The 11,636-nt window shown below is 46.2% G+C and overlaps 1 long non-coding RNA gene across 1 annotated transcript; it reads left to right on the top strand.

Moving 5' to 3' along the window:
• Positions 1 to 650: 650 nt before the first annotated feature.
• On the top strand, positions 651 to 11,172 carry LOC108520281 (uncharacterized). The gene is made up of 3 exons (XR_001882870.1): positions 651 to 688; positions 889 to 1,056; positions 11,128 to 11,172. It is a non-coding gene; the product is annotated as an uncharacterized LOC108520281 (long non-coding RNA).
• The last annotated feature ends 464 nt before the right edge of the window (positions 11,173 to 11,636 follow it).

Here is an 11,636-nt window from a genome sequence, read left to right as displayed (position 1 = left end):
GCAGTATCTACATAAATTGTTTGGAATTCTTCTGCGTGGAAGACTTGTCTCTTCCTCTCACATTTATTTATTCAATTGTTTATTTGTCTAAGTGTGGACTCCTGGCTATTTATTTTATACTTTGGGTTATTAGCCAATACTACCTTATTTTGTTGCTCAATTTGTTCCATCTTTGAGCACTGGGAGATCCTTCAGTTGGCTCCTGTGTCCCTTTGACAAACCCCCATCAATGTGGTCATCTGGATGTTTCGGTTGACACGAGCTATTGATTTCTTTCTAGTCTAAGTTAGTTTAGTTCAAAGGTTTTGTCATGTGTAACCAAATCTTGAGAGTCTTTAGGTTGCATTATCTGTTGAAACTTTCAGATGTTGTCCACATTTTTCTTGTGTCAATGCAGTTGAATGAGAATTTTACCCTGGAAAGCACAGATCCTCCCTGGGGCTGCGGTGGTCACTTTGCTGGGCACTTATCAGGAGACTTGGGAGCACAGCATGGGCCTGGGTGTGATTCAAGGGCCAATCTTGTGATCTTAGACAAGTCACTCAACCTCTGAGCTATAAAAGGGGTGCAGAGATGGGAGGGGTGACGTCACATCATTGTGATGTGACCCAGAGGCCAAGACTGTACCTCTGATCTGCTGAACCAGTTGCTGGGGAGTGTAATGAAGCCTCCAAATTAGGGTTGCCAGGTAAAATATAGGACACCCAGTTAACTTTGAATTTCAGATAACTAATGAAAATTTTTATTATAAGTATGTCTCAAATATTACATGGGGATATACTTATACTAAAAAATTGTTGTTTATCTGGAATTCAAAGTTAACTGGGTGTCCTGTATTTTTATTTACTAAACCTGGGAATGTTACCCCAAATGCCCTCTCATTTTTAGGTTTCTCAGGGCGTACACTCCAGGAAACGTGACTCTGCAACTTCAATTTCAGTGATAAAGGAACCTGAGCCATGTAGTGTCCTGGGAAGAACAGGACTCTGTGGTTAGAGTCTCATGAGGTCAAATCTCTGCTCCACGGCTTTGGGAAAGTTGTTTGATCATTCTGAGGTCAGTCTCCATCCTCTGTTGTACAATGGGTTGATAATTCAGACACAATCATAACACTTTTCAGGGTCTGACATCTGGGACTCAGTCAATGATGGCCACTGCTATTGATGTTACTCTTATTTGGACAAATGAACAGAAAGTCCTGAGAGAGGAGATTGAAAGCCATGACAAAGCAGCCCCCTCACTCCCACCCCATCCTCTTCTCTGAGCCAGGGAGACTGCTAATGCCAAAAGCAGAGGCTGGGGGTGTGGAGGGGTTGGGGTGCTCTGTGAGGATCTCTTTGGGGCCTGGGCTTTTGCTTGAGCTCAGTATCTCATCTGGGATCTTGTTTTCTGAGGGCTTAGGATTCCTCAAGTGGAGCTGGGCCTGAGGTTGGAAGGAGAACTGTACTGATAGGGTTTGGAATGGGCTAGTTGTGGGAGATTAAAGAGAAAAGTAGTTGGGGTTGGGGAGCTGACCTTACTCTTCACAAGCAGGGCAGGCAGGTGCACAATAATGATAGCTAAATTTACTGAGTTCTTAGTACGTACCAGCATAGCTTTTTGTACTTTTAATGTATTACTTCATTTAATCCTCACAACTCCCCACTTTATAGGTGAGGAAATTGAGGCACAGAGGGACTAGGAAACTTGCCCAAGGTCGCACAGTGAGTAAGTGGGACAGGCTGGCAGCTGTGTCCTAGTCACACGCTCAGCACATTGTGTATCTTGTTTCATTTAGTTCTCACAAGAGCCTTCTGAGGTCAGCGTGATTGTATCTTCATTGTGTAGCTGAGGGCACTGAGGGTTATACAATTTGCCCAAGGCCATAATTTACAGGGGCCATGATTCAAACGTGAATTTCCAACTTTCAGGTGCCTGGAGGTGTCAGGCAGGGGAGGAGGAGGCCAGTGATGACCTTTCCCCTCATGGCAGCCCTCAGAAGAGGTGGAAGTGCATGCCGTATGCCTTTGATTTATACTGGGGCAGGGGTTTAGATCTAGCTGTCAACTTGGGAAGCCACGCGAGGATTCTATTTTTTAAAATGGCCTTGTAATTATAAGAGTGGGGTAAAAACCACCACTACCACCCAAGCAAACAGGAAAACAACTCGAATGTCCAACAGTGGGGGAACCAGTTAAATCAATTATGGTACAAGCCCATGATGGCATATTTGGCAGTTGTTTAAGAATCTCACATTTTCAGAGACTCTTAGCATAGGATAATGCCTCCAGATATAACCAAAAGCAGGAGATAGATAAAACTGCATCCCAATTGAACAGTAATTTTGTATATGACTTCTTATACAGAGAAAACGACCAGAAGAAAATAGAAAGTTGATGGCGGTTATCTCCAGCAAAATTAAAGGCAATTAAAATTTTCGGAATCATCCTATTACGTACTTGCCACACGCTTTACAAATCAGTTTGTTGCCTCACAGACCATTAATCAGGTGGCATGCAATCATAGTGTTTTGAAGATGGGGAAACTGAGGCCCAGGCCAGGGAACGCCGTTCAGCCTGGCCATGAAGCCACGTATGTTTGCCCAGCGGGCCCTGGGCTCAGATGTGTGGCCTTGCCAGGTGTAGGGGGGGACACCCATACCTCCAGCACGCGTAAGGGGGTGACTGTGCGAGGGGCGTGGGGCGCCCTCCCTCAAGGGGCATAGCTAGAGCAAAGCAGAGAAAGGAGGGGGTGAAGGTGGGTGGGGGCTGGGTGGAAGAGAAGGGTTGGGGAACCTTTCAAAAATGGAAACCAGATGAGCCGTTCAAAGAGGAGAAAATTCTCCACGGCGCGCTCCTTTGTTGCGAGCGTGTGAGGCGGCGGCAGCTGCCTGCCTCGCCCCCAGCCCACGGCCCGATGAGGCGGACACGGATAACTGCATTAGATGCACTCAGCTCTTTTCAATAAAACGCCCTTGTTGGAGGCACAATAGGGGGAACAGGGCAGCAACCCCAGGCCGGGCCGAGGACGCCCTGCCCTCCTCCCGGAGAGCGCAGAGTGCACTCATTTTTCAGGGCTCGGCTAATTGACGTTTGGCCGCTGCGTGGTTCAAAAGAAAAGGCCTAACTCAAGTCCACTTCCACCGGAAACCTGGCGGCCCCTCCCCTGCCGCCCTGCCATGGCTGGGTGTCTGGGGGCGCAGCCAAGGACCACAGTGCAGCTGGCTGCAGGCGGCGCAGAGGCTGCTGTGACTCAGAATAGAAGGTGTCCTGAAGGCTTCTCCCAAAAAGGCTCCGTGCGCAGGCTTCTAGTTTCTGTGTAAGAAGAAGACAGGTGACAGCAGCATGAGCAAAAGGCAATTTCAGGGCTGGAAGACTTCATTAGTGATTACCCAAATGCCACATTCTTTTAGTGATTCTAGTAAAGATAGCCCAGAACATTCTTTTAAGTTAAAAAAAAAAAAAAGGAAAGATTACTATTTCTTGAACCCCTCCAGTGAGCTGCTTTGACTGTGAGCTAGGTGTTTACCATCCCTGGTTTACAGATGTGGAAACCAGGACTTAGAGAGATTCCTGGCCCTCTAAAATCGCACAGCTAGGAAGTGGTAGAGCTGGAATTTGAGCCCAGGTTTGTTTAACTTTAAAGCAGGGTTTTTCAGCCTTGGCCCTATGGACATTTTAGCCTGGAGAATTCTTTGTTGTGGGGCCTGTCCTGTGCCTTGTGGGATGTTTGCAGCATCCCTGGCACTATCCTCCAGATAGGATCACCAAAAACGTGGCCAGACATTGCCAAATGTCCCCTGGGGAACAAATTTGCCCCTGTTGGAGCCAGTGTTTTAAAGCATCCCTGTCATGCTACATGTGCTGGCATGCTTATCTTTGCTGGGCTCAGGAATTTCATCTTTTGGGAAAACCAATTGACTGGCCATGTGGGATTCTTAAAGTTCGGCCCCACGTGGTTCATGTGGGTGCCGCAGGAGAAGAGTTGGCTGCATCAGGCAAGGCCAACCTCTCTGTACCAGCACCTGAGGGTCTGTGGAGTGCTTGAGGCATTTTAAACTGGGTGTCTGTCTACATTTCTTGGGCCTCATTGGGTTGGGAGTGGTTCTAGTTCCTTCAACTATGCTTCTCATTTCTCTCTACCAAGACTGTCCCACAGAGGGTGAACCAACACCCTGTTCCCCCGCCCCGCATTCATTATGCCGGATAGCAAGAGTAGCCTTGGCCACTGGAATTGCTAAAACATCAGGGAAAACAGCTGGTGAAGGACGGGGATGTCACCTATGCAAAAAAGGAGCAGGAGCCTCATCTTGAAATGAGTAGGGAGAGGACTTTGTTGCAGGCAGCTGGCCCCACCACTGGCCCACAGTGCTGGGGAGGTGGCTTCACCTGATTTTCATTTTTGGCTGCAACTTGTGCATGATCCTGCCTCTGCCTCTGCAGGGTACTGTGGCCTTTTGCTGCTTTAGCTTATGAAATGGTTCCACTCCCCAGTCCCCAAAGTTCAGAGGCCACCCAAATTCAGCCCCAGGCTCTGGGGCCACACTGAACAGAGGCCTGTTTCAGTTCAACTGCCTCCTTCTCACATAGACAGAGTTGATTTATAACTGGGCTCCATCATATTTGTTTCTTCAATTCTGGCCTTCTTACTCCCCAGATTGACTTTTACTGGAAATGACTTTTACACTTGGAAGAGTGTCAGGTCCATAGGGAAGTCAGAGGCATCAGGGCCTACTGGACTTGAGGCACCATCCTGGGCTGCACTTTACTGAACGTGCTCATGGATGGGGAGCTCAGAGACTTGGGGATGGGGCTTATCTTTTTTAATTGAGCTCTCTCAAAAGAACATAGAGGATAAGGGCTTGAGGAGCTCAAAGAGAGGAACAGACATCTGGAAAGAAAGGAAATAGGAAACTGGGACAGTAAAAAGCAATGAGCATCTAAGAGGATGAGGGATTAGGACTTTTGATAACTGAAGTTTGTCTCATCTCTCTTTTCCTTTAGTATGCTCATAAGCTTTTCAGGGTTAGCACAGAAACATACCTGTGCATGCACACATCCTCAGTTTAGTTCAGTATAGCATACGCATCTTTCCTGCTTTCCATCTTAGCCAATGATACGTATTTGGTGGTCACAACTTCTTTCTAAAAGGACCATTTTAAGAAAAGGAAGGCGTGAAACTAAGCATGTGTGTGAATGTGTTTGTGCCTCCACCATATGTAACTGCTTTCTTTTCATTTCTTTCCTTTGAGTGTCTCCCCCTCCCCTGGGTGGTTTACATTTGCCCTCCTTTCGCTGAGATAATTTGCACTCTCCAACTTCATTAGTTGCAACCCCCTCCTGCCCTGGGACAAAAAATAGGGCCAAACTGTTCAAAAGAACACATGGAGACCCCATTAAGGCTGGCCCTAATTGTGCCAATTCAAACCCCTCAATAACTCTAATTAAAACCTGTCTTGTGCGAGGCGCTGAGTGGCAACACAGCTGTCATCCCAGACAATCACATAACAGCTATGAGAAAAGGGTCTCTGCAATTTTGGTGGTGGTTGTTATGGAAAGGGTCAATGCAGGAGGATTAAGACAGGTGTGCAGTCAAAGTGGGGAACCTTGAAAAAGTCTTCGATGTCAGATCACAGTTTGAAATCGGAAGACCTTTAGCTTTTTTCCTCTAGCTGCCCCCCTTTTTTTTCCCTCCCTGCCCCAGGCAGGAACACCTGCAAACTGCCTGGAAGGGGCCATGACCACCAGACACATGGATACCACAAGTTGACTGAAACATCTGAAAGAAAAGGAGCCCCTCCCCTCCCCCTCAAGAACCCGACCAGCAAAACCACACACCAAAAGCTGAGACAGAGTTTTTCCGCTGCTTCCAACTTTGTCTTTTAGGATCCAGCTGCACTTTGCTGGGCACCATAAATAACTCTGCAATTACATTAATTGGTTGCATATTTGTTGACACTGAAAGGGAAGCCTTTAAGGTTGGGGGAGGTGGTTTCAGCTGCAATTTTCCACTCTTTCCCTTTGCCATCTCTCCATGTCTGACTTCCAACCACCTTGCTTAGTTTTCCGGAATGGAGGAAGTGGTAGGCTGATAGGCTGGTTTCAGAATAAGCTTCGACGGCTTTCAATCAGACTTATGTCTCATCTCTCGGCTGTCCCTGGATCTGTTACTCTACTGGGTTTAGAAGTTATGTCCCACTGTGGGAGAACTTGAGATGGGTTCCTGGCAACACTCGATGAAGTTTGATTTCCTCTGGAGGCAGGGTGTGGGGTGGACTTCTTTTCAGGCTTATTGTTTGGATCAAAGGAGAACTAGCTAGACTTTTGCCTGAATCCCCAAACCCATCTTGGATTCTTCCAAAAGCTTGGCCCACCTTGGAGAGTATCTTGAATTCCATTCCTTGGGAAGTAATGGGATCTTAGTTACTTCATTCGCTCTACCTCAGTCAGTGGGCAAGACCTGGAGCATTCAGCTTGAAAACCAGCCCATTGGCTGGAGGACTTTGCAGAGTGGAAGGTGACAGGGGGCGGGTAGCAGACTCTGAGCCCCAACTGACAGCTCAAAGTGGGCTGAAGACACAGGACTCAGGATTCATTTTCCCTCAGAGCTGAGTCTGGAGAAATTCCTCTGGGTCCTGGCCTAGGGCTGGGGGCGGGAATGACAGCGCATGCAACTTGCCTTGGAAGCTGCCCCACCACTGGCCCTGCTGAGTGGGCAGAGCCATCCTTGGGAGGAGCCATGCCTGCTTTGCTATCTCTGTTCCTTCACAGTACCCAACATGAGCCTGGCACATGGGAGGCTCCCAGCTAATTTCTGATGTGGAGGATGGCTGAGGACCTTAGGTTCTGGTGTCCAGGTGCTCTGAACTCTTAAAAAAGGAAGTAATTACCTCAATATGAAATCAGATGGTTCCCTTCCACGTGGTGTGGTGGAAAAAGCATAGACTTTGAGGCCCACAGACCGTAACTTTAACATGCCGACTTTTCAGAGCATCGTAAGGATAATTGCACTCATATAAGTAAACACAAGAAAAGTGACTTCCTTTTCCTTTCTCTGTGAAACCAGTGAGAATAACTTTCAGAATATAAGTTTCTGATTTCCTCATGGCAAAATAAGGACAGTACAGTTCTGCAAATTAGCAAAGGGAGAAGCAGGCTTGAGAACCTAAAAGCCTGAACGAGACTGGGTTCCAGGCCAGCTCTCACGCTTACCGCTTTGTATTTGCTGTTCCCTCTGTCTGGAACGTTCTTCTCCCACATTGTTGCATGTCCCTCACTCCTTTAGGCCTCTGCTCAGATATCACCTCATCAGAGTGGGCTTCCTTGAGCACGCTATCCAAAATAGCAACCTCCCCTCCCCATCTCTATCTCACCTGTTTTATTTTTCCTTATGGCACATGTCACCCCCCCAACATATTGTATATGAGTTGATTTGTTGGTTATCTATCTTCCTTATTACCTTCTGAGTTTATGAGAACAGGAGCTTGTTTTGTTCATTGTTTTATCCACAGCTCTTAGAACAGTGCCTGACACATAGCAGATGCTCAATTAGTATTTACTGAACGAATGGGTTTGGGGATGGCAACACCTTCTCATCACCTAACAGGTCAAGTTACTCCATAATAAACACGTTGTAAAAGAGTGGCCCTTCTCTCATTTCCAACCTGCGGTTCCTAGAGGAGGAGTTACGGTCATGGCCTTTGGAGCCAGATATCCTTGGCTGTACCCTCCCACAGCAAGGGGAACTGGGGATAATTACTGAGCACCTCTGAACTGCAGTTTCCTCATCTGAAGGTAACAGTGATTGTTACCTCATAGGACTCCTGAGTGAATTGAGATAATGTTTGAAAAGTGTTTATGGGGATTTTTGGCCCAAACTATGTGTACATCAAAAAGTGGATGCCATTGCTGTTGTGGTCATCGTCATCCTCGTGATCTTGAGGTTGAGATCACCCCCCACCCTTAACTGAGAGTGGGGCTGGTCTAAGGACTGGCAATGCCATGAGGCAAGCGTAGACTTTTATTTTGAAATAACCTCCCCCAACTAATCATACTTAGGGAGGGGAGAGCGAAGCGAAGCCCTGTTTTACTGCTTTTATTCCTCTGCTCTCTTGCTTTTGAAACTTGCACTTGGTTGCCCACCACACAGTCTTGTAGATACAGAAGGACCACAAATTCCTCACTGAGTTTATTTTCTCGAGCTTGGACAGCTGGTGCAGAAGGTCCCCAAATGGTATTTGGGTCATTATCACCTTGACGAGGAATCTGATTTCTTTTCAAACCAGAATAGGTTTCTGTCTAAGACCAGAGTAAATATCATCCCTTCAAAGAGACCAAACAGATGAGTCACAAGCAGACAAATCCAAGTCTTTTTTTCAGTGTTGCTAGGATGTTGTGAGTGGGCACACCCTCATTCTCTTTCTAGTCACCGAGAATTGGTGTTAGGTGTTGGCAGAGCGACTGCCCGCTCCAGGGGCTCTCAACTTGTCTGCCCGTGTTTGGACCTAGGACTTTTCTGGGGCCGTCAGCCTTACCCTATTGCAGTCGTTTATCTACTCAAGTGCCCTATATTCAATGATATTGTATGACTGCATATGTGTATGTTTATATGCACATATGTGAACACATGATACACATACAAACCATACTTATTCCATATCTTTGGAAAGTTGGAAACAGTATGAGATTTCAAATCATCTAGACCTCAGCTTTAAATTCTGGCTTTGTCCTGTAGTTGCTTTGTGACCAGGTCCAGTGTAGTCCCCGCTATGTGAACACCCCTATGCACACCAATAGAAGCCTTTCTTCTTCTTTCTCCAGGCAGGAGAATAAGGGTTGGCTGGGCAAAGACTGGGTTCCTGGTAGGGAAAGGGAAGGGGACACATGCTTTGGAGAAGGGAGGGGCCAATTAAGGATGGAGAGTGGTTGTGCACTGAGAGAGCAGTGGAGAAAGAGATCTCCATGAGCTCTGGCCCACTGTGTGAGGCTGGAGTCTGGGGCCCATCTATGTCCAAGGGCACTAAGTGCTGCTCACCCTAGATGCACAACCCTTCACAGTTCGTAGACCTCAGTGCAAGGCGTTGCTTATGTTGACTTTGCTTAGTTCACGAGTCGGGAGTGCTGACCAGTAGCAGGTGAAATGAAGAGCCCGGAAAGATTCCAGCTATAGAGACACTGAAGAATCAAAGAACGACTGATGGGGGATCCTAGAGCAGTAGTCACTAAAGGGCGGCCCCAGGGCAATCCTCTGGATGGTGGCAAAAGAATGGTTAGAATCCATTTCTGTTTGTAATCTACTAAAAACAAGAAACAAAAGTGCTTATTAATGTCTACTCACAGAGTGGCTTTTATTCCCCAACTCAGTCCATTCATCAGACAGCATGCACCACAGCGGACGTAGGAGCGGGATCCCTGGATTACGGGTCGGGGGGCGCCCTCATTCTGTCCTGTGCTTTCAACGTGTTGTGATGTATTACAACAGTATATTTGCGCCTGTTAGTATATTGTTTAGTTGAATGCCTAGCCTCACAAAATAGACAGCCTAAAAAGTTCCTTTTAAAAGCAAAAAAATTGTTTTGTAGAGAGTACTGAAACTGCAAAATATTAAAACAACAATGATGGCTGAGTTGCCACCTCCAATTTCTTATATGAACTTTTTCCCACATTGTGAGGAACAACAATGATCTGGCAAGAAATCAGCGACTAAAGCAAATTGAAGTGATTTTGAAGTCTACTAGACATACGGATTTATTTATTTATTTATGTTTTGAGGTGGAGTCTCACTCTGTTGCCCAGGCTGGAGTGCAGTGGTAAGATCTCGGCTCACTGCAACCTCCACCTCCTGGATTCAAGCGATTCTCCTGTCTCAGTCTAAGTAGCTGGGACTATAAGGCATGCACCACCATACCTGGCTAATTTTGGTATTTTTAGTAGAGATGGGGTTTCACCATGTTGGCCAGGCTGGTCTCAAACTCCTGACCTCAAGTGATCTGCCCGCCTTGACCTCCCAAGGTGTTGGGATTACAGGCATGAGCCACTGCGCCTGGTCTGACATGTGGATTTATGGCAACAATCATTAATTATGTCTTGCTTTACATAAATATTTTGCCTTGAGATGTTAGTGAGTGATAAATTCAAACTGCCATGAATAACATAAAATATCATTTATTTCATGTTTATTTTATTTTTATTTATTTTTTATTTTTTGAAATGGGCTCTAGCTCTGTCACCCAGGCTGGAGTGCAGTGGTGTGATCATGGCTCACTGCAGCCTCACCTGCCAGGGCTCAAGCAATTTTCCCACCTCAGCCTCCTGAGTGGTTGGGACTACAGGTAAGCACCACTGCATCTGGCTAATTTTAAAAATTATTTGTTGAGATGGGATCTTGCTATGTTGCCCAGGCTGGTCTTGAACTCCTAGGCTCTAATGATCCTTCCACCTTGGCCTCCCAAAGTACTAGGATTACAGGCGTGGGCCATTGCACCCAACCAATGTTTATTTTAGCCTTTAAATTTTCTAGACATTGTGTATATTATATGCACCCAGGTAGCACACTATAACTAGTTATACATACAGTAGGGGTGAATGCTCAAAACCTTTTGCTGTTAGAGGCATACAATAAAAACGTTGGAGCCCACTGATTAAGAGTAACCTTCTAATTGTATAGATGAAGTAAGTGAGGGTAGAGAAATAAGCCATGTGTCCAGGGTCTCAATGTGAATTAGCCTTGGCGCACAGAGCAGGCACCAGGACTCAGGTGACCGCCTGTCCAGAGCTTTTAGTGATATGGGATTTTGTTGTTGTTATTAAGGATACAGCATCTCCCTGCCCCAAAGCATTGACTTTGGATCATGGGAACAGCTCTGAGGGTGTGTATTTTAGTTGTATCTGTAAAAAAAAAATGGAGCGGGAGTGTCAAAGCCTGGATTATGTCTGAGAAATGTTAGTCACCTCAAGAATGAAGGCCTTTAATGGTAACACTTGCCCACTAATAACCAATATATAAATTATACTTGATTTCTACCTTTTAAAGACTTTCAATGCTGTTATCCATTACCTCTCTTAGTAGGTAGTATGTATTTCCAGATAATTTTCCAATAAGAAAATCGAACTGCTTTTTTTTTTTTTTTTTTTTTTTTTTTTGAGATAGAGTCTCACTCTGTCACCAGGCTGGAGTGCAGTGGCATGATCTTGGCTCACTACAACTTCCGCCTCCCCGGTTCAAGTGATTCTCCTGCCTCAGCCTCCTGAGTAGCTGGGACTACAGGTGTGCGCAACCACACCCAGGTAATTTTGTATTTTAATAGAGATGGAGTTTCACCATGTTGGCTAGGCTGATCTCAAACTCCTGATCTCAAGTGATCCGCCTGCCTCGTTCTCCCGAAGTGCTGGGATTATAGTCATGAGCCACCGCACTCAGCCGAAAATAGAATTTCTTTAGAACTATTCCATTCATCAGGATTTTCAGTAATTAGCCTGCTCTTCCTTCAGTTAGGGAAGACAGAGAATTTTACTAGTGCTCAGAAAGTGCCTGGNTTTTTGAGATAGAGTCTCACTCTGTCACCAGGCTGGAGTGCAGTGGCATGATCTTGGCTCACTACAACTTCCGCCTCCCCGGTTCAAGTGATTCTCCTGCCTCAGCCTCCTGAGTAGCTGGGA

Source organism: Rhinopithecus bieti, unplaced genomic scaffold (genome assembly GCF_001698545.2).
Source record: "Rhinopithecus bieti isolate Rb0 unplaced genomic scaffold, ASM169854v2 scaffold_51230, whole genome shotgun sequence".
Classification (NCBI taxonomy): domain Eukaryota; kingdom Metazoa; phylum Chordata; class Mammalia; order Primates; family Cercopithecidae; genus Rhinopithecus; species Rhinopithecus bieti.
This window is presented reverse-complemented; position numbering and strand designations above follow the sequence as displayed.